This window comes from Chiloscyllium punctatum, chromosome 18, assembly GCF_047496795.1.
Source record: "Chiloscyllium punctatum isolate Juve2018m chromosome 18, sChiPun1.3, whole genome shotgun sequence".
Lineage (NCBI taxonomy): Eukaryota > Metazoa > Chordata > Chondrichthyes > Orectolobiformes > Hemiscylliidae > Chiloscyllium > Chiloscyllium punctatum.
The window spans coordinates 67,031,998-67,053,479 of NC_092756.1; positions in this window are offsets into that span (position 1 = coordinate 67,031,998).

A 21,482-nucleotide genomic window follows, 5' to 3' on the forward strand; every position below is an offset into this window, starting at 1 on the left:
CCTCCCCAACAACACTCACAAATGTATTTATGAGGATGTTCATTCCAGTTCTAACAAGATATAAACTGTCCATCTTGTAGAGTTCTAGCCCGCTCCAGAGCTGTTCCAGAAGTCTCCAAAACATGCTGCCTGCCCTCCTGAACTAATCAGCCAGCCACATGTTAAACCATTCCATTATTCTGATGAGCACATGGGACTGGCAGTGAGTCTGAGATTACTGTGTTACCTGTTACAGGATCTGTGTTGCAGGTCCCAGCTTTTCAATCTTATCCCTAGCTCCCTGAAATCTGTTTTATAGACCACACCCCGGCCTTCTGACTGAGGTCTTTGTCACTGTTTTTCTGACCTTTCTGTCCAGCTGAGCTGTACACACAGTCACTGATGAGACTGTGAAAAGCAGAGAAGAATATTTCATTCCCTCTTTCACACAATCCATCACTCACCAAATTCACTCACTGTGAGATCACTGCTTTAAACTCTTGTCAATCTCTTGCTGTTCCTGCACTGTAACTGTTTTGATGACATGGTGCGAAGGCTTAATTCAATTCATACAGATACACTGTTTTCCATTCGGAAAGAGCAAGTGCCTGCCTTGGGAATTGTGGGTACTTCAAACCGGAGGAGACTTGCACTTTATCCAACCCTGTGCTGTCCCTGTCCTGGGAATGTCTGAGAGTGACAGAACAGGGGGAGGTTTATTCTGTAACCAGACCATAGGATTGGTTTTCTGGGAAGTGTTGAGGGATCTTGCTTTGTGTCAAACCATTTTTTTACTTCGCCTTCACCTGTAAATCGGGAGCCAGCAGAGGGAGTTTTACTTGGTCCAGCGATGTATAAAGGGAGCCAGCAGAGGGAGTTTGTTTGTGATGTCTCGTTTCCCTGCCCTAAGCAACATTACAATGTAAATTTCAAGACAATTAGAACAAACAAAAGTACAGTTCAGAACAGGCCCTTTGGCCCATGATGTTAATCCTAATGTAAAATAAACTAACCTAACCTACACACCCGTCAATTCACCGCATGCCCAGCAGTTGCTTAAATGTCCCCAATTACTCTGCTTCCACCACCACAGCTGGCAACACATTCCATGCATTCACAACTCTCTGCATAAAGAACCTACCTCTGACGTCTCCTCTATACCTTTCTCTTATTATCTTCAAACTGTGATCCCTCATACCAGTCAATCCTGCCCTGGGGAAAAGTCTCTGGCTATTGACTCTATCCATGCCTCTCATTACCTTGCATACCTCGCTTAGGTCCTCTCTTCCTCCTCCTCTCCAGAGACAAAAGTCCGAGCTTAGTCAACCTCTCTTCATAAGGCAAGCCCTCCAGTCCAGGCAGCATCCTGGTAAACCTTCTTTGCACTCTCTCCAAAGCCTCAGTATCTTTCCTACAGTAGAGTGACCAGAACTAGACACAATATTCCAAGTGTGGTCTCACCAGGGACTTGTAGAGCTGCAACAAAGCCTCATGGCTCTTAAACTCAATCCCCCTGTTAATGAAAGCCAAAATACCATTACCAACCCTATCCATTTGAGTGGCAACTTTGAGGGATCTATTTTCTTGAACTTCAAGATCCCTCTGTTCCTCCACACTTCCAAGAATCCTGTCTTTAGTCTTATATTCAGCATTCAAGTTCAACCTTCCAAAATGCATCACTTCACATTTATCCAGGTTGAACTCCATCTGCCATTTTTCAGCCCAGCTCTGCATCCTGTCTATGTCGCGCTACAGCCCTCGATACTATTGACGACACCACCAATCTTTGTGTCATCTGCAAATCTATTAACCCACCCCATAACCTCGTCATCCTAGTCATTTATAAAAGCTACAAAGGTCAGAGATGCAAGAACAGAGCCCTGCAGGACACCACTCAACACTGACCTCCAGGCTGAAAACGTTCTATCTATAACCACTCTCTGCCTTCTGTCAGCCAACAATTCTGAATCCAAATAGCCAAATCTTCCTGTATCCCATGCCTCCTGACTTTATGAATGAGCCTACCGTGGGGAACTGCATCAAAGGCCTTGTTGAAGTCCATAAACACCACATCTACTGCACGACTTTCATCGACCTGTCTTGTCACCTCCTCAAAGAACTCAATAAGATTTGTGAGGCATGACCTGCCCCTCATAAAGCAATGCTGACTGCCATTAATCACACTATGCTTTGCCAAATAGTCATAAATCCTATCCCTCAGAGTTATTTCCAAAACTTTGCTGACCACAGACGTAAGACTGACTGGTCTGTAATTTCCAAGGATTTCCCTATTACCCTTCTTGAAAAGAGGAACAACATTTACCTCCTTTCAATCCTCTAGTACAACTCCTGTGGAGAGTGAGGAGGCAAATATCCTCGCCAGTGTTTTACCAACCTCCTTTCTCACTTCCCAGAGCAGCCGTGGCTAAATCTGGTCTGGCCCTGGGGACTTAACAATCAAAATGTTTTCCAAAATTTCAAAAGATTCTATTCTCCCAGTTTCTCCATCGCGTTGCATCTGTTCTGATGATGCCAACTTTGACAAGGGAACCTTCTTACTCAGCAGAGGACTCCAGAGCACCATTATTGACAGGGCCCTCAGCCGGGTCTGACCCATCTCCTGCACTTCAGCCCTCACATCCACTCTTCCCTCAGTAGTGATAGGGTCCCGTCTTATCCTCAGTTACCATCCCCGAGCATGCACATCCAGAGGATCATTAGCCGTCAATTTTGCCACCTTCATTGCCATGCCACCAGCAGATACGTATTCCCCTCCCCTCCCTTGTCTGCCTTCCAATGGGACTGTTCCCTCTGGGACACACTGGTCCACTCCTTCTTCCCAACACATCCCTATCCTCCCACAGTCCATGGCACTTTCCTGTGCATTCACAGAAGGTGTAACATCCATATGTTTACTTTTTCCCTTCTCCGTATCCAAGGGCCCAAACACACCTTCCAGGTGAAGCAGCACTTTAACTGCGCTTCACTCAACCTAGTCTACTGCACTAGTTGTTCACAAAATACTCTCGCCTACAGTAGGAAAACAAAGCGTTGAGTGGGAGAGCGCTTCACAGAACACCTACATCCTGCCTGCAAAAAATACCATCAGATTTCAGTTGCCCATCACCAACACACCACCACGCTCCCTGTTGCTTCAATACACCACCACACTCCCTGTCACTCCAACACACCACCACACTCCCTGTCACTCCAACACACCACCACACTCCCTGTCGCTCCAACACACCACCACACTCCCTGTCGCTCCAACACACCACCATGCTCCCTGTCGCTCCAACACACCACCACACTCCCTGTCGCTCCAACACACCACCATATGCTCTGTCGCTTCAACACACCACCACACTCCCTGTCACTTCAACACACCACCACGCTCCCTGTCGCTCCAACACACCACCACGCTCCCTGTCGCTCCAACACACCACCACACTCCCTGTCACTCCAACACACCACCACACTCCCTGTCACTCCAACACACCACCACACTCCCTGTCACTCCAACACACCACTATGCTCCCTGTCGCTCCAACACACCACCATGCTCCCTGTCGCTTCAACACACCACCACACTCTCTGTCACTCTAACACACTACCACGCTCCCTGTCACTCCAACACACCACCACGCTCCCTGTCGCTCCAACACACCACCACGCTCCCTGTCGCTCCAACTCACCACCACGGTCCCTGTCGCTCCAACACACCACCACGCTCCCTGTCACTCCAACACACCACCACGCTCCCTGTCACTCCAACACACCACCACGCTCCCTGTCACTCCAACACACCACCACGCTCCCTGTCGCTCCAACTCACCACCACGCTCCCTGTCGCTCCAACTCACCACCACGGTCCCTGTCGCTCCAACACACCACCACGCTCCCTGTCACTCCAATGCACCACCACGCTCCCTGTCGCTCCAACACACCACCACGCTCCCTGTCACTCCAACACACCACCACACTCCCTGTCATTTCAACACACCACCACACTCCCTGTCGCTCCAACACACCACCATATTCCTGCACTTCAACACACCACAACGCTCCCAGCACGACAACACACCACCACGAATCCTGTCACTCCAACACACCACCACGCTCCCAGCGCTACATCTCACCACCACACTCCATGTCACTCCAACACACCACCATGCTCCCAGCACTCCAACACACCACCATGCTCCTTGTCGCTCCAACACACCACCACACACCCTGTCACTCCAACACACCACCACACTCCCTGTCGCTCCAACACACCACCACGCACCCTGTCACTCCAACACACCACCACAATCCCTGTCATTCCAACACACCACTATGCTCCCTGTCGCTCCAACATACCACCACGCTCCCTGTCTCTCGAACGCACCACCACGCACCCTATCACTTCAACACACCACCACACACCATGTCGCTCCAACACACCACCACACTCCCTGTCGCTCCAACACACCACCATGCACCCTGTCACTCCAACACACCACCACGCTCCTTGGCGCTCCAACACACCACCACACTCCCTGTCACTCCAACACACCACCACACTCCCTGTCGCTCCAACACACCACCACGTACCCTGTCACTCCAACACACCACCACACTCCTTGGCGCTCCAACACATCACCACGCTCCTTGGCGCTCCAACACACCACCACACTCCCTGTCGCTCCAACACACCACCACGCACCCTGTCACTCCAACACACCACCACGCTCCTTGGCGCTCCAACACACCACCACGCTCCTTGGCGCTCCAACACACCACCACACTCCCTGTCGCTCCAACACACCACCACGCACCCTGTCACTCCAACACACCACCACACTCCCTGTCGCTCCAACACACCACCACGCTCCCTGTCGCTCCAACACACCGCCACACCCCCTGTCACTCTAACACAGCACCACACTCTCTGTCAATCCAACACACCAGCACACTCCCTGTCACTCCAACACACTACCACGCCCCTCGTCACTCCAAAACACCACCACGCACCCTGTCCCTTCATCACACCACCACGCTCCTCGTCACTCCAACACACAGCCACGCTCCATGTCCCTTCAACACACCACCACACTCCCTGTCACTTCAACACACCACCAAACTCCTTGTCGCTCCAACACACCACCACGCTCCCTGTCACTCTAACACACCACCACGCTCCCTGTCACCCCAACACACCACCACGCTCCCTGTCACTCCAACACACCACCACACACCCTGTCACTTCAGCACACCATCACGTTCCCTGTTTAGATTAGATTACTTTAGATTAGATTAGATTACTTACAGTGTGGAAACAGGCCCTTCGGCCCAACAAGTCCACACCGCCCCGCCGAAGCGCAACCCACCCATACCCCTACATCTACCCCTTACCTAACACTACGGGCAATTTAGCATGGCCAATTCACCTGACCTGCACATCTTTGGAGTGTGGGAGAAAACCGGAGCACCCGGAGGAAACCCACGCAGACACGGGGAGAATGTGCAAACTCCACACAGAGAGTCGCCTGAGGCGGGAATTGAACCTGGGTCTCTGGCGCTGTGAGGCAGCAGTGCTAACCACTGTGCCACCGTGCACAAGCTGGAAGAACAGCACCTCATTTTATACATGGGAACTCTACAGCTCTCTGCGCTTAATATTGAGTTCATCGATCATAGTGCTTGATGCCCCTGTTCTCATTTCCTTACCCGCACACTCTTTGTGTGTACCTTGTAATCACACTTTTTTTAACAGACATTCAAAGGATGAGTGCGTCACTGGTTAGGCCAGAGACCTCGGTCATCTTCTGGTGACCGGTTTTAATCCTGTCAGGGCAAGTCCAACGTTAGATGTGTCTGCTTTTGGGCAATATTCATTAAATAATCAGGACTGTGCTAATAATTATGACAAAAATCAATTTAAAATTATTAATTGAGTGTGATGCATTTGCACATGCTGGAAACTGCATATTAATACAGGACGGAGTTTTATCTCAACAAAAGGAATTAGTATATATTTTGCACCCCTTTTACTGACAAAGACAAAGGGCTAGCAGTCATGAATTCCCATGTCAATTTTCTGACCGACCAGTGTTTACTTCCCTACTTGCAGAACTAGGATTGACAGTTACCCGTTCCTGCAGCATCTCCACACCATTGATAGCACAACTAGTGGCACCCTCTTCTCATGCTGTATAAATTGGTTTGCCTTATCTTGAGTCTGTTTCTTGCATCCCAATCTTGATGAATCTGAGAAAATTAGTTGAAAGTACAACGACTTACAAAGCTGAACATTACTAACACCTTCCTGGGCCTTTGGAGACTAACTGTCTATCTCCTGTACGCAGATGTTTTTTGTCATTGTGTACAGGTATGAACACCTTGCATGTTATTCCCAGTACAGCAAACTAGCATGTTGTTCCAACCCGCACACCCACCACACATCACCACCACCACCACCACCAAAAAAAAATACCAAGCCATCTAGAATTTGGAACAGTTCATGTGACCTCGTTATTCTTTATTCGCACCCTAAAGACAAATCCAAACAGTTTTTCATAGCTCTGTATTTTATCAGAGACCATTGAACAACTTGGGATACTGCATTCAGGCCATCAGGCGAGACTGCTGGTCTTGACCACAAAGGTATCTGCTTCTGCTTTCCTATTTGGGATGTTTCCTGAATTCCTTGTTTCAATTTCTACCAAGGCTTTCAGTTCTGCATCAGGAGAACCTTGCAGCCCATGCTGTCTCCTGTTGTTCCATAATAACTGTCAGGACAGACATTGTTCCCAGCCACTGCCAGCGTCTACTCCAGTCAAAATGCGCCACTACGTTGATGTACATGCTAGCTTGTAGTGCAGGATGGCTTGAACTCATCAGGTCTCATAATCCTGCATCCCTGTTCAGCCACTTAAATGTAATAGATGCTGGCTGTATGATGTAGGTATGTAACTGGTTCGCCTGCTGCCTGCATTGGAAGAAACAGTTGCAGATTAATTGTGTGTCATGATCCTGATGCTTAATTTCCAGCTTTAATGAATTTTGTGGTTGGAATGTCTGCAGTTGTAGGGAAGAATAAAGCCAAAAGCCACTTAAAATAGTCACCAAGAAACCAAGTAGAGAGTTTTAAAAACATTGCTTCAAGACATCTTTGAGAATATGGAACCCATTGTGAATTCTGTAAGTGTTTAAGGGGAAGATAAATATGCTTATGAGTCAGAAGAATCTTAGATTAGAAAGTTAGATCAGAAGACTTGAGTAAAACAAATGACGGCATGGGTGGGTTGAAGAGCTTTTTTCTGTTGTGTATGTTTTATGGAATTCTATATCATACATATTAGAACAAGATATATTGGATTTGGTGATGATTAAACGAGAGGTAATTGACATTTTTGTGTCAAGCATGATCATAGAATTGACTTGGATATTAATCTTGTGAGAGAAGTGCGAATTGCATTTTAGTAAAGCAGATTTTCTATGGATAAGAAATCAGTTGCTATTAGTAAACTTGGCTGAACTTCTCAAGATTAAACCTGTAACCAAACACTAGGAAGTTGTGACATCCATACTTTTCTTCATGGGAAGCCAGTACGTGCATCTAAAAAGTAGAGACCATTATACATCTAAGCAGCTGCTGTGATAAGAAATGACAAAGCTAAAAGAAAGATCTGTGCAAAACAAGAAGGAGAAGTTCAGTAGAGATTGTTTTTCTTTTAAAATGGAGAGAAATGTGAAGATGAAAAAATGGAAAATATGAAAGCTAGAGGTGAAATTATTTGTAAGATACTTGGGGGAAAAGCAAATATAGAGCCACGAAAGATGGACATCAGTGGTATAGGACATGCCAAATTTGTTCCTTGGAAAATGTGGGCAAATTAGTGGTAGTGGAGGGTAACCTAAAAATATAACATTGGAGAGAAAAATAATCATTTTAGCATAGGTTGTAGAAATAGTTTTTTTTTAAAAAAAGTGACTTACGATGAAAACATGTCCAGGACTTGATGAATTTCATAATAACGTACTCGTAGAATCATAGAAATTATGATACAGAGGAAGCCATTCAGCCCACTGTCTATGCCTGACAAATAAAACTCTCTAGTCTGATCTCACTGTCAAACTTTTTAATCCACAGTATTGTAGGTTTTAGTATTTTAAGTGGACATTAGCTGTAATGAGGGTGTAAAATTATTACAGAAATAATGTTTTTTTTTAAATGTTCTGTCTCAGTGTCATACTTTTTGGATACAGAAAATTACAAATGCCACTTGTTATTGGAGTAGGGAAGAAAGAATATTGGCACCGGCAGGCCTGCTATTTTAATATGAAGATCAAGTGATGAGCATTTGGACAAGTATTGGCTGATCAGATACTCACCTTTGTTTTGTCATGTCTGGCAGCTGAGACTAGATTGGGTTGGGATATCTGGTCGGCATGGACGAGTTGAACTGAAGGGTCTGTTTCCGTGCTGTACATCTCTATGATTCTAAGACTAACTTCTATGATGAGTTTAATCCCAGTTATGGAGGAGCATTGCTACTCAGTACATAATAATGAAATAACAGAAACAGAATCTGGAATTTGTCAGCAATCACACTGTCTACTCAATCACCAGCTGGAGATCATAAGTTATTTCAATCATTGCTGCATCGGGACAGTTTATTCCCAGTGTGAAAATATGTCTCTGAGCAGTCCTTCCATACTCTAGGTTTGGAGCTGTCCTCTTTAATCAAGAACATTTCACTCCCTGATTCAAATGTGAATCTTCTCACACACTGAATGTGTGCATTGCTGCTGAGGTCAACATTTATTCCTCATCCCCAATTTCCCAGAATCTGGAGTCACAGAAAGGACCAAGTGAGACCATAAGACCATAAGATCATAAGGCATAGGAGTGGAAGTAAGGCCATTCGGCCCATCGAGTCCACTCCGCCATTCAATCATGGCTGATGGGCATTTCAATTCCACTTACCCGCATTCTCCCTGTAGCCCTTAATTCTCCGAGACAACAAGAATCTATCAATCTCTGCCTTGAAGACATTTAGCGACCCGGCCTCCACTGCACTCTGTGGCAATGAATTCCACAGGCCCACCACTCTCTGGTTGAAGAAATGTCTCCGCATTTCTGTTCTAAATTGACCCCCTCTAATTTTAAGGCTGTGTCCACAGGTCCTAGTCTCCTCACCTAACGGAAACAATTTCCTAGCGTCCACCCTTTCCAAGCCATGTATTATCTTGTACGTCTCTATTAAGTCTCCCCTTAATCTTCTAAACTCCAATGAATACAATTCCAGGATCCTCAGCCGTTCCTCATATGTTAGACCTACCATTCCAGGGATCATCCATGTGAAACTCCACTGGACACGTTCCAGTGCCAGTATGTCCTTCCTGAGGTGTGGGGACCAAAACTGGACACAGTACTCCAAATGAGGCCTAACCAGAGCTTTATAAAGTCTCAGTAGCACAACGGTGCTTTTATATTCCAACCCTCTTGAGATAAGTGACAACATTGCATTCGCTTTCTTAATCACGGACTCAACCTGCATGTTGACCTTTAGAGAATCCTCGACTAGCACTCCCAGATTCCTTTGTACTTTGGCTTTACAAATTTTCTCACCATTTAGAAAGTAGTCTATGCTTTTATTCTTTTTTCCAAGTGCAAGACCTCACATTTCTTCACGTTGAATTCCATCAGCCATTTCCTGGACCACTTTCCCAAACTGTCTAGATCCTTCTGTCGCCTCCCCACTTCCTCAGTACTACCTGCCTGTCCACCTAACTTCGTATCATCTGCAAACTTCGCTAGAATGCCCCCAGTCCCTTCGTCCAGATCATTAATATATAATGCGAACAGCTGTGGCCCCAACACTGAACCCTGCGGGACACCACTCGTCACCAGCTGCCATTCCGAAAAAGAACCTTTTATCCCAACTCTCTGCCTTCTGTCAGACAGCCAATCCTCAATCCATCCCAGTAGCTCACCTCGAACACCATGGGCCCTCACCTTGCTCAGCAGCCTCCCGTGTGGCACCTTATCAAAGGCCTTTTGGAATTCTAGATAGACCACATCTACTGGGTTTCCCTGGTTGAACCTATCTGTCATCTCTTCAAAGAATTCCAACAGGTTTGTCAGGCATGACCTCCCCTTACTAAATCCATGTTGACTTGTTCTAATCCGACCCTGCTCTTCCAAGAATTTAGAAACCTCATCCTTAATGATGGATTCTAGAATTTTACCAACAACCGAGGTTAGGCTAATTGGCCTATAATTTTCCATCTTTTGTCTTGATCCTTTCTTGAACAAGGGGGTTACAACAGTGATCTTCCAATGATCCGGGACTTTCCCTGACCCCAGTGACTCTTGAAAGATCTCAACCAATGCCTCCACTATTTCCTCAGCCACCTCTCTCAGAACTCTAGGATGTATCCCATCGGGGCCAGGAGATTTATCAATTTTAAGACTTTTTAGCTTTTCTAGCACTATCTCTTTTGTTTTGGCAACCATGCTCAACTCAGCCCCCTGACTCCCTTTAATTGTTGGGATATTACTCATGTCTTCCACTGTGAAAACTGACACAAAAAATACTTGTTAAGTTCTCCTGCTATTTCCTTATCTCCCATCACTAGGCTTCCAGTGAGGAGAACATCCTGCTTTTCCTGAGGAAATTGGAGTCAATGAACAAGATGGGTTTCCAACAGTGGAGTCGTGGATGAGCATTTAAATTCCAAATTGTAATAGACTTTTGAAATTCAGCACCTGCCGTGGTCGATTCAAAGCCACACCCACGGAAAGTTTGCCTTGAGCTCCCAAGACCAGCCCATTGATAATCTCACTATGGCACTGTCTGAACAGCTTAGAATGGTGTATTGTAAAAGTAAACTAATTCAATGCCTCGCAAGACTTAAACATCTCAAACAGATTCACTTTCTGCATTTAATCAAAATCAAATACAGACAAGCATTTAAATGAAATAAAACCACATCACATGATATAAGTTAAAAATCCAATGCAGCTCATCTGAATAACAGACCCATGCTGGGAACAGACCCTTACACTCACCCCAATAATAAAAATCGTAACCATACCTTCCCATCAGACTGACACATATCTATCATCACAACAGCACCTTCACATAATGCCGAACTTCCCAAAAATGCAGACATTTGAAGAGTCACTGTCCATCCAGATACATCAAGAAGATCCCTCTTATTGTCACTGTCCACCCAGATACATCAAGAAGATCCCTCTATTGTCACTGTCCACCCAGATACATCAAGAAGATCCCTCTTATTGTCACTGTCCACCCAGATACATCACTGAGTCCCCTCTTATTGTCACTGCACATCCAGATACATCACTAATTTTCCTCTTATTGTCACCGTCCATCCAGATACATCACTGAGCCCCCTCTTATTGTCATTGTCCATCCAGATACGTCACTGACTTCACAATTTAAAAAGCCCTAGAATTCCAACAATGTGGAAGGAGTTAATTCAGCCCAATATGTCACACAGGCCCTCCATAGAATATCCCACCCCTTACCCTATCCATGTAACCTTTTATTTCCTATGGTTATCCCACCTAGTCAGCACAACATGGACACTATGAGCAATTCAGCATGACCAACCCACCGATCCTGCACATCTTTGGATTGTGGGAGGAATTCAGTCACTTTTTCTGAGTCAGTGAATCAAATACCATGTCCCAGTCCCAGTCAGTGTGACTGAGTCAGTGAATCAAATACCATGTCCCAGTCCCAGTCAGTGAATCAAATACATGTCAATGTCCCAGTCTCAGTCAGCATGACTGAGTCAGTGAATCAAACACTGTGTCCCCATCCCAGTCAGTGTGACTGAGTCAGTGAATCAAATACCATGTCCCAGTCCCAGTACCAGTCCCAGTCAATGTGACAGAGTTGGTGAATCAAATACCGTGTCCAAGTCCTAGTCAGTATTACTGAGCCTTGAATCAAATATCGTGTCCCCAGCCCAGTCAGTGCAACTGAATCAGTGAATCGAATTCCGTGTCCCAGTCCCAATCAGTGTGAGTCAGTGAATCAAATACCGTGTCCCTGCCCCAGTCAGTGTGACTGAGTCAGTGAATCAAATGTTATGTCCCCATCACAGTTCAGCACACCATCAATACTGATGCTTCCACAGTGCGACACTCCCTCAATACTGATGCTCTGATAGTGTGACGTTCCATCAACACTGACACCTCCCCCCCGTCAGTGCAGTACTCACTCAGTACTGACCCGCCAACAATTCAGCACTCCCACATTACTGATCCCTAATGTCTCTCTCTCTACATTAGTCAGAGTTTTCCAAATGATGTCTTTATTTATTATTGAGTGTGTTCTATACAATGTCTTTCTCCTGGTCAGTGTGTTCTGAATAATGTGTCTATTTATTGGACAGTGGGTTCTATATGATGTCACTCTATTGATCACTGTGTCCGGACTCTCTATTGGCTAGTGTGTTCTGTATGATGTTACTCATTGGTCATAGAGTCATGGAGATGTACAGCATGGAAACAGACCCTTCCGTCCAACCTGTCCATGCCGACCAGATATCCCAACACAATCTAGTCCCACCTACCAGCACCCGGCCCATATCCCTCCAAACCCTTCCCATTCATATACCCATCTAAATGCCTTTTAAATGTTGCAATTGTACCAGCCTCCACCACTTCCCATTCATTCCGTTCACGTGCCACCTTCTGTGTGAAAATGTTGCCCCTAAGATCTCTTTTATACTTTTCCCCTCTCACCCTAAACCGATACTCTCTAGTTCTGGACTCCCCAATCCCGGGAAAAAGACTTTGTCTATATATCCTATCAATGTTCCTCATAATTTGCTTTCCCAAAATGCTCCCCTCACATTTATCTAAATTAAACTCCATCTGCCACTTCTCAGCCCATTATCCCATCTGGTCCAGATCCTGTTGTAATCTGAGGTGACCTTCTTTGCTGTCCACTACACCTCCAATTTTGGTGTCATCCGCAAACTTACTAACTATACCTCTTATGCTCGCATCCAAATTATTTATATAAATAGTATTTGGAATGATGTCTCTCTATTGGTCAGTGTGATCTGTATGATGTCACTCTATTGGTCAGTGTGTCCGGAATGATGTCTCTCTATTGGTTAGTGTGTTCTGCATGATGTCACTCTATTGGTCAGTGTGTTTGGAATGATGTCTCTCTATTGGTCAGTGTGATCTGTATGATATCACTCTATTGGTCAGTGTGTCCAGAATGATGTCTCTCTATTGGTTAATGTGTTTGATAGATGCCTCTCTCTGTTGATTATTGTGCTCTGAATGATGCCTGTTTATTGGTCAGTGTGATGTAATTCCTGTCTCCCTATTGGTCATTCTGTCCTGAGTGATGTCTCCCCATTGGCTCATGAATCAATCAGTGGGGCCAGTAGGTCCCACTGCATGGATTGGAATCCATTCACCAACCAAAGTTGGCTCCTGAAGGTTAGAGGTGGAATGACCTCATATCTTAAACCTGAAAGTGTGTCCACCTTTCCCACCAGATAAAGTGGGCAGACATCAACATGGAGTAAAACACAGAGCCATAATGTAACCCAACTCAATGCCAAAATACCCAAACTCAATAAAACTACCCTTCCAGCTTACTATGACCAAGTCAGATCTATATCCATCTTACCAGCTCACCACAGATCCCATTTGTTTTCACCTTCTGTATTAGCCTGCCATGAAGCATCTTGCCAATGTTTCATATAGACAACACCTAGCCCCATGCCCTCCTCAATCAATTCTATCACTTACTCAAGATATTCAATCAAGTTTGTGAGATACAATGTCTCCTGCACAAAACCTTGCTGCCTATCGCTGGTAAGTCCTGATGCTTTCATGAAAAGTGAGTAAATCCTATCCCAAAGGACCTTCTCCAATAACTTCCCTACCACAAACATAAGGCTCACAGCCCTGTAATTTCCTGGATTATCCCTGTTGACCTCCTTTAATCAGCAATGTTGTCTACTCCCCAGTTCTCTATTATCTATCCTGTCACTAAAGAGGACACAAAGATTTTGTACAAGATTAGATTACGTACAGTATGGAAACAAGCCCTTCGGCCCAACAAGTCTACACCATCCCTCCGAAGAGTAACCCACCCAGGCCCATCCCTCTGACTAATGCACCTCACACTATGGGCAATTTAGCATGGCCAATTCACTTGACCTGTATATCTTTGGATTGTGGACGGAAACAGGAGCACCGGAGGAAACCCACACAGACACAGGGAGAATGTGCAAACTCCACACAGAGAGTCACCTGAGGCTGGAATCAAACCTGGGTCGCTGGCAGCTGTGGGGCAGCTGTGCTAACCATTGTGCCACCATGCCGCCCAGCAAGTTCCTCACTCAAATTGTGGGATTGATCCCATCAGGAGACCTTTCTACCTGAGTGCTTTTCAAAACACCCAGCATCACCTTTTTTTTGGATTGGAATGTTCTCAAATATCAGCATACTTCATTTCTGGACTGACCATCCATCATGCCTGCTCCTTTATGAGTACCAATTCATCATTAAGGATTTCATCCACTTTATCCAGCTCCATGCACACATTCCCTCCTTTGTCCTTGAGTGTGCATAACCTTTCCCAGAGGTAAAAACAATGACTGCAGATGCTGGAAACCAGATTCTGGATTAGTGGTGCTGGAAGAGCACAGCAGTTCAGGCAGCATCCAAGTAGCTTCAAAATCGACGTTTCGGGCAAAAGCCCTTCTTCAGGAATGAGGAGGCTGTGCCAAGCAGGCTGAGATAAAAGGTAGCGAGGAGGGACTTGGGGGAGGAGCATTGGGAATGCGATAGGTGGAAGGAGGTTAAGGTGAGGCTGATAGGCCGGAGAAGGTTTGCGGGGGGAGAGGTCAGGAAGAAGATTGCATGTCAAGAAGGCAGTGCTGAGTATGAGGGTTGGGACTGAGATAAGGTGGGGGGAGGAGAAATGAGGAAGCTGGAGAAATCTGCATTCATCCCTTGTAGTTGGAGGGTTCCTCGGCGAAAGCTACCCCCTTGTTCCTTATATTCTGTAAAATGGCCTGGGATTTACCTTAATACTATCTGTCAAAGACATTTTATGGCCCCTTTTAGATTTCTGTAGTTTTGAGTTCCCACTGTCTGACATTAGCTTTCCTGTTCTGTCTGTACACTTCTAGACTTTCAAGGAGCACTGAATTGAGTAGCCTGATCCTTTTCACTTCGTGAGAACAGATTTTCTTGGAACCATTTCATTCTCCCTTCAGACGACCTGCCACTCCTCTGATTCTAATTTTTCTTCCCGTTGTAGCTTCCAGTTCACGTCAACTAAATCTTTTCTCAGCTTAGTAAAATTGGACTGACTCAAATTAAAAACTCAGCTCTTCATTGGTCTTTGTTAATTTAAATAAATTATGTTAGACTCAACTGAAATATGACCACTGTTACCAAAATTCTACCCTTTTTCTTCCAGATGGCAATGGTAATGGGTGTGGAAGGTGCTGTCCAAGGAGCATCACGATAGACACGCCTGCTCCTGAGGGTCAGTGGCAGAAAGAGTGAGTGATTGTGGATGGGAACGAATCAACTGGGCGGCTTGTTCTTTGATTGTGTCAAACTTTTGAGTACTGGTGGAGCTGCACTCTTTCAGAGAAGTGTGGAGTAATCCATCCCTCTCCTGACTTGAGTCCTTTAGATTGTGGACAGACTTTGGTGAGACAGGAGAAGAGTTATTAGCTGCAGGATTCCTAGCTCCTGATCTGCTATTGTAACCACAACAGTTGTATGGTCTTGGAAAACAAGCTCCACTACGCTAATAGCAAATTACTCAGCAATAGTAATGTCATTGAATGTTGAATGGTGATGGTGAGATTTCCCACTGTTCATGATGCCCATTGGCTGACATCTGTGCGGTAAGAATGTTACGTGTCACTTGTCAGCCCAAGTTGGCACATTGTCCAGATCTTATTACATTAAGACATGGCCTGCTTCAGTATCTGATTAGTCACAAATGCTGCTGAACATTGTGCTGTCATCAGCAAACATTCATCCTCTTGCCCTTATGATGGAGGGAAGGTCATTGATGAAACAGGTAAAGAAGTTTGGGCAGAGGAAACGCCCCTGAGGAACTCCTATAGAGAAGATCTGAAGCTGAAAACACTCGATTTCCAAAAACGATAATCACCCCATTGTAAGCCAGCTAAATGTCAAATCAACGGAGAGTTTCCCCTGATTCCCATAAGACCATAAGAACTAGGGTCAGGAATAGGACTTTCTGCCCCTCAGACCTGTTCCTCCATTCAAATAAAACAGGATCTGGAGAAAGCTTAAGCTGACAAGTGACAGATAATATTCCCACCACACAAATGCCAGGCATTGACCATCACCAATTAGAGTCATTCTAACTTCTGCCCCTTGACGTTCAATGGTGTTTATCATCACTGAATGCCCCACTATCAATATCCTATTCGTTACCATGGATCAGAAAGTCAACTGGACTCACCATATGCACACAATGGTAACAAGAGCAGGTCAGAAGCTGGGAGTACTGCAGTGAGTAACTCCCTTCCCGACTCCTCATATCGTCTCCATTATTGACAAAGTGCAAGTCAGGAGTGTGATGGAATACTTCCTACATGCCTGGATGGGTGCAACTCCAATAATACCCGAGAAGTATTAGGTCAAATAGGCCAGTTGATATCCACAAGCATCCACTTCCTCCACTACTGACGTTGAGTAGCAGCAGTATGTATCATCTGCAAGAAACACTGCAAAAATTTGAGATCCTTTGCACATTCCAATCCCATGGCCACTTCCATCTAGAAAGATAATGCCAGCAGATAGTTGGGAGAACCACCACCTGCATGATTCTCTTGAAGCCACTCACCATTCCGACCTGGTAATATTGTATATCGCCATTCCCTCACTTTCACTGGGTCAAAATCCTGGAATCAAGGGGCCAGATTCTCTCCTGTTGGAGATGACATGTTTGTGTGGAAAATGTTATTTGTCGCTTGACAGCCCAAGCCTAGCCAGCATCCAAATCTTGCTGCATTTGGACCTGGACTGATTTGTGACCTGACGAGTTCAGAATTGTAGTTCACTCATGATTGCAGATCACACCGGACCATATAAAGGAGGGTGCTTGCAGACTGTACTTTTCACATGTACCTGCTGCCTTTGTCCATCTAGATGGGTTTAGAAGGTACTGTCTAATAAGATACTGTCTAATGGTGAATTTCAGTCGTGTGTCTTATAGATGGAATATACTACAACTATGAAGCACAGGTGGTGGATGGGATGGATTTTTGTGAATGTGAAAGCAATCAAGTGGGCTGTTTTTGTCCTGGATTATTCCTGGGGAGTATTCCAACACACTCTAGACTTCCATCTTACAGAAAGTGGACAGTCTTTGGGGAATCAGAAGGCGAGTTACTGACTGCAGGATTCCTCGCATCTCATAGAGTCATAGAGATGTACAGTCCAGAAACCGACCCTTCGATCCAACTCGTCCATTTTGATCAGATATCCCAACCTAATCCAGTCCCATTTGCCAAAGTTTGGCCTATATCCCTCTAAACCCTTCCTATTTAAATTCCCAGCCAGATGTCTTTTAAATGTTGCAATTGTACCAGCCTCCAGCATTTCCCCTGGCAGCTCATTCCATACATGCACCACCCCCTGCATGAAAACGTTGCCCCTTATATCCCGATCCCCTCTCACCCTAAACCTATGCCCTCTAGTTCTGGACTCCCCCACACCAAGGAACATACCTTGCCTAGTTACCCTATGTATGCCCCTCATGATTTTATAAACCCCTATAAGGTCACCCAACCCCTATAAGGTCACCCCTCAGCCTCCTCCAACATCCTTGTAAATCTTTTCTGAACCCTTTTGAGTTTCACAACATCCTTCTGACAGCAGGGAGACCATAATTGAACATAGTATTCCTGAACAAGTGGCCTAACCTACATCCTGTACAGCTACAACATGACCTCCCAACTCCTATACTCGTCTAAAACTCTGGAGTGGTGTCTCTCCAAGTTTCGGAACATTTCACCGCAAAGTGTAAACTTGCCTGATTGTCAAATTTCAGCTCTGTTAATGTGGTACTGCCTTTATGATAGCCACCATGGCAGCCCCACTGATGAAGTTAAACTCGATGTTAAGGCTGGCTAGTGTACAGTTCTCATTTAGCATTTCAGTCAGAGCCTAATGAGACAAAGGAACATGCCATGAAATGGCATCTTCTCTTCACTTACACACCTCAAGCAGCATCTCCTCTGGTACAGGTCATTTGGCAACTCTGGTCCCTGCTGAATTAGCTTCTTCCCCATCTCCCTACCCCCAACCCTCTCCATCTCATGTGATTATCCAGAATCCTCCTTCAAAACATTGTCGCTCTACTCAATGCCCCGTATGAGTGAATCCCCACACTCACCCGTGGGAGTGAGTCCTTCATTCTCATCCCACTACCCTGACCTGACCTTGTAGCCACATTTGTTTGTATGGCAAGTCCAATGCAGTTTTTGATTCCTGATGAAGGGTTTTTGCCCGAAATGTCGACTCTCCTGCTCCTCGGATGCTGCCTGACCTGCTGTGCTTTTCCAGCACCACACTCTCGACTCTGATCTGCAGCATTTGCAGTCCTCACTTTTGCCAAAGCAGTTTTTGGTCAACTGTAACCCACAGGATGTTGATAAACATCCAGTTGGGGAAAATTAATGATAATTTCATTAATTATTAAGTTGTTACACAAACACATTTATTTACACAACAACGTAGTCTCGGTTCAGAGTGAAGATCAGTAACACAGTAAAATATATGGTTATACAAATTCCTTGCGTTATAAATAAAGTCCTCAGTGAAGCCCACAAGAGAGTCCTTTTTCCAGACCATGCTTTTTTTTCATCCAATCGTGGGACGTGGGCATCACTGGCTGCGTGAGCATTTATTACCTGTCTCTAGCTGCCCCTTGAAAAGGTGTATCAGGGTATCCAGCATTCTATGTATAATCCAGCCTGACCACCTTGATTCATTCCAGTCTGTAACTCACTCTGGGGTATCAGTTATTCTATATAAAAAGCACTCCTATCCCCTCGATTAGATTCCAGTCTGGAACTCACTGCCGGGTATTTGTTCTTCGATATATTCTATATATAATGCACCCCAATACCCTTGATTACATTCCAATCTGTAATGCACTCACTAGTACATGTTATTCTATAAAAAAACACACCAACCTCCGCAATAAAATTCCAATCTGTAACCGACCTTATCTGTTATTCTATATATAAACCACACCAAATCTCTCCATTAGCTTCCAGTCTGTCACTCACTCCTGGGTATCTGTTATTCCATAAATGAATCACCCTGAACTCTTTGATTAGATTCCAACTCTTATCTTACTCCAGAGTATCTGTAATTCTATATATAAACACCCCAAACTCCGCAATTAGGTTCTTATCAGTAACTCACAATCCAGTGTCAATCAATCTATATATGAACCACATCATACCCCTTGACTGTACTCCTATCTGTAACTTACTCACTGGTACCTGACTAAGTCTGCAGATGAAGCAAGGCTTCCTCACCTCCCCAGTTCCATTCCCTGCTATTAATTGACAAACCATCCACAAGGATCAGTGCTTGGACATCGATTATATGAACAGTTTGGATGTAAACATAGGAAGTATAGTTAGTAAGTTTTCAGATGACACCAAAATGGCACAATGGCTCCCCAGGTTCACAGGTTCAATTCCCAGCTCGGGCGACTGTCTGTGTGGAGTTTGCACATTCTCCACGTGACTTTTACACACCCCTGTGAACTAGCTCCATATTTGTTCTTTATTTCCCACAGACATTTTGGGGCATAAAATACACTCCCAGTAAGATGGCTTCCTAAGCTTTTCCACAATGTCTCATTTGAGGCCCTTTCCAAAATATCATCTTCTTAATGCAGTAATTGAACTTTTAGTTAATAGTGCTCCTCCACCACTTATTTTACACCCTCCTCTGTCTCGCCTAAAGATCCTATACCTCGAAATGCTGAGCTGTCAGACCAACCTTTACCTCAATCATGTTTCTGTGATGGCAACAATATCATACTTCCATGTGTGAATCTAGACCTTTGACTCTTCAGTCTTACCTATTACACGCTGAGCATTAACATAAAGACCATCCAGCCTTGCCTTACTCTCTTGACACTCAACATAGCTTTGTTGTTTGTGCTTTATTCTTTGACCAGCCAGAGGACCTTGTTATAATCATTACAGTAAACAGGAAGAAACCTTTCCCTTTGATGGAAGGATCAATGACCAAGGACATCCATTGAAGGAAAGGGGCAGCAGGTTTAGTGGACTTGTGAGGAAAATTGTTTCCACCCAGACGGTGTGGGGAATATGGAGCTCTCTTTCTGTAAGGATGGTCGAGGCAGAAATACTCATCACAGTGATGAAGTATTTAGACACATGCTTGTCACGCCATACAAAGCTATGGGTTAGAATCATAGAAAACATGGAATCCAAACAGTGTGGAAACAGGCCCTTTGGCCCAACAAGTCCACACCAACCCTCCAAAGAGTAACCCACCCAAATTCATTACTCTACATTTGTCCCTGACTAATGCATCTAACCTGCACAACCCTGAACACTATTGTCAATTAAGAATGGCCAATTCACCTAAACTGCACATTTTTGGATTGTGGAAGGAAATCCACACAGATGTGGGGAGAGCTTGCAAACTCCACACAAACAGTCACCTGAGGCTGGCATCGAACTCAGGCCCCTAGCGCTGTGAGGCAGCAGTGCTAACCACTGAGCCACTGTGCCACCCCTTACACTATAAAGTTATGACCCCTTGTGATTAACCCCTAAACCAAGGAGAGCAGTTTCTCCCTACTCACCATATCCATATACCTCAATCATGTCTTCCCGAGTCTTCTCTGCTCTAAAGAAAACAACTCAATCTTATGTAGTGTCTCCTTATAGCTCAATTGCTCCATCCCAGGTAATATCCTGGTGAACCTCCTCTGTACCTCCTCTAGTGCTCTCACATCTTTCCTGTAGTTAGGTGACCAGAACTGCATACAGTCCTCCAGCTGTGGCCTAACCAACACACTGAACAACTCAACCATTACCTCTCCTCTCTGCCACTACGGATGAAAGCAAGTGTCCCATCTGCTTTCCTAACTACCCTATCAATATACTGGATGGACTTCTGGGATCTGTGAATAATTACCCCAAGGTCTCTCTGTTCCTCTAAGCTACCCAGTGTCCTGCCATTCATTAAACATTCCCTCATCTTGTTATTTCTTCCAAAGTGCATCCACTTGCATTTATTAGGGTTAAGCGCGATCTGCCACTGGTCTGCCCATCTGAACAACCCATCTAAAACTTCCTGGAACCTACAACCATCTTTTTCACAATTAACCATCCTTCCAATAGTGGTGTTGACTGCAAACTTGTTTTTGTCCCCCACCTCCACGACATTT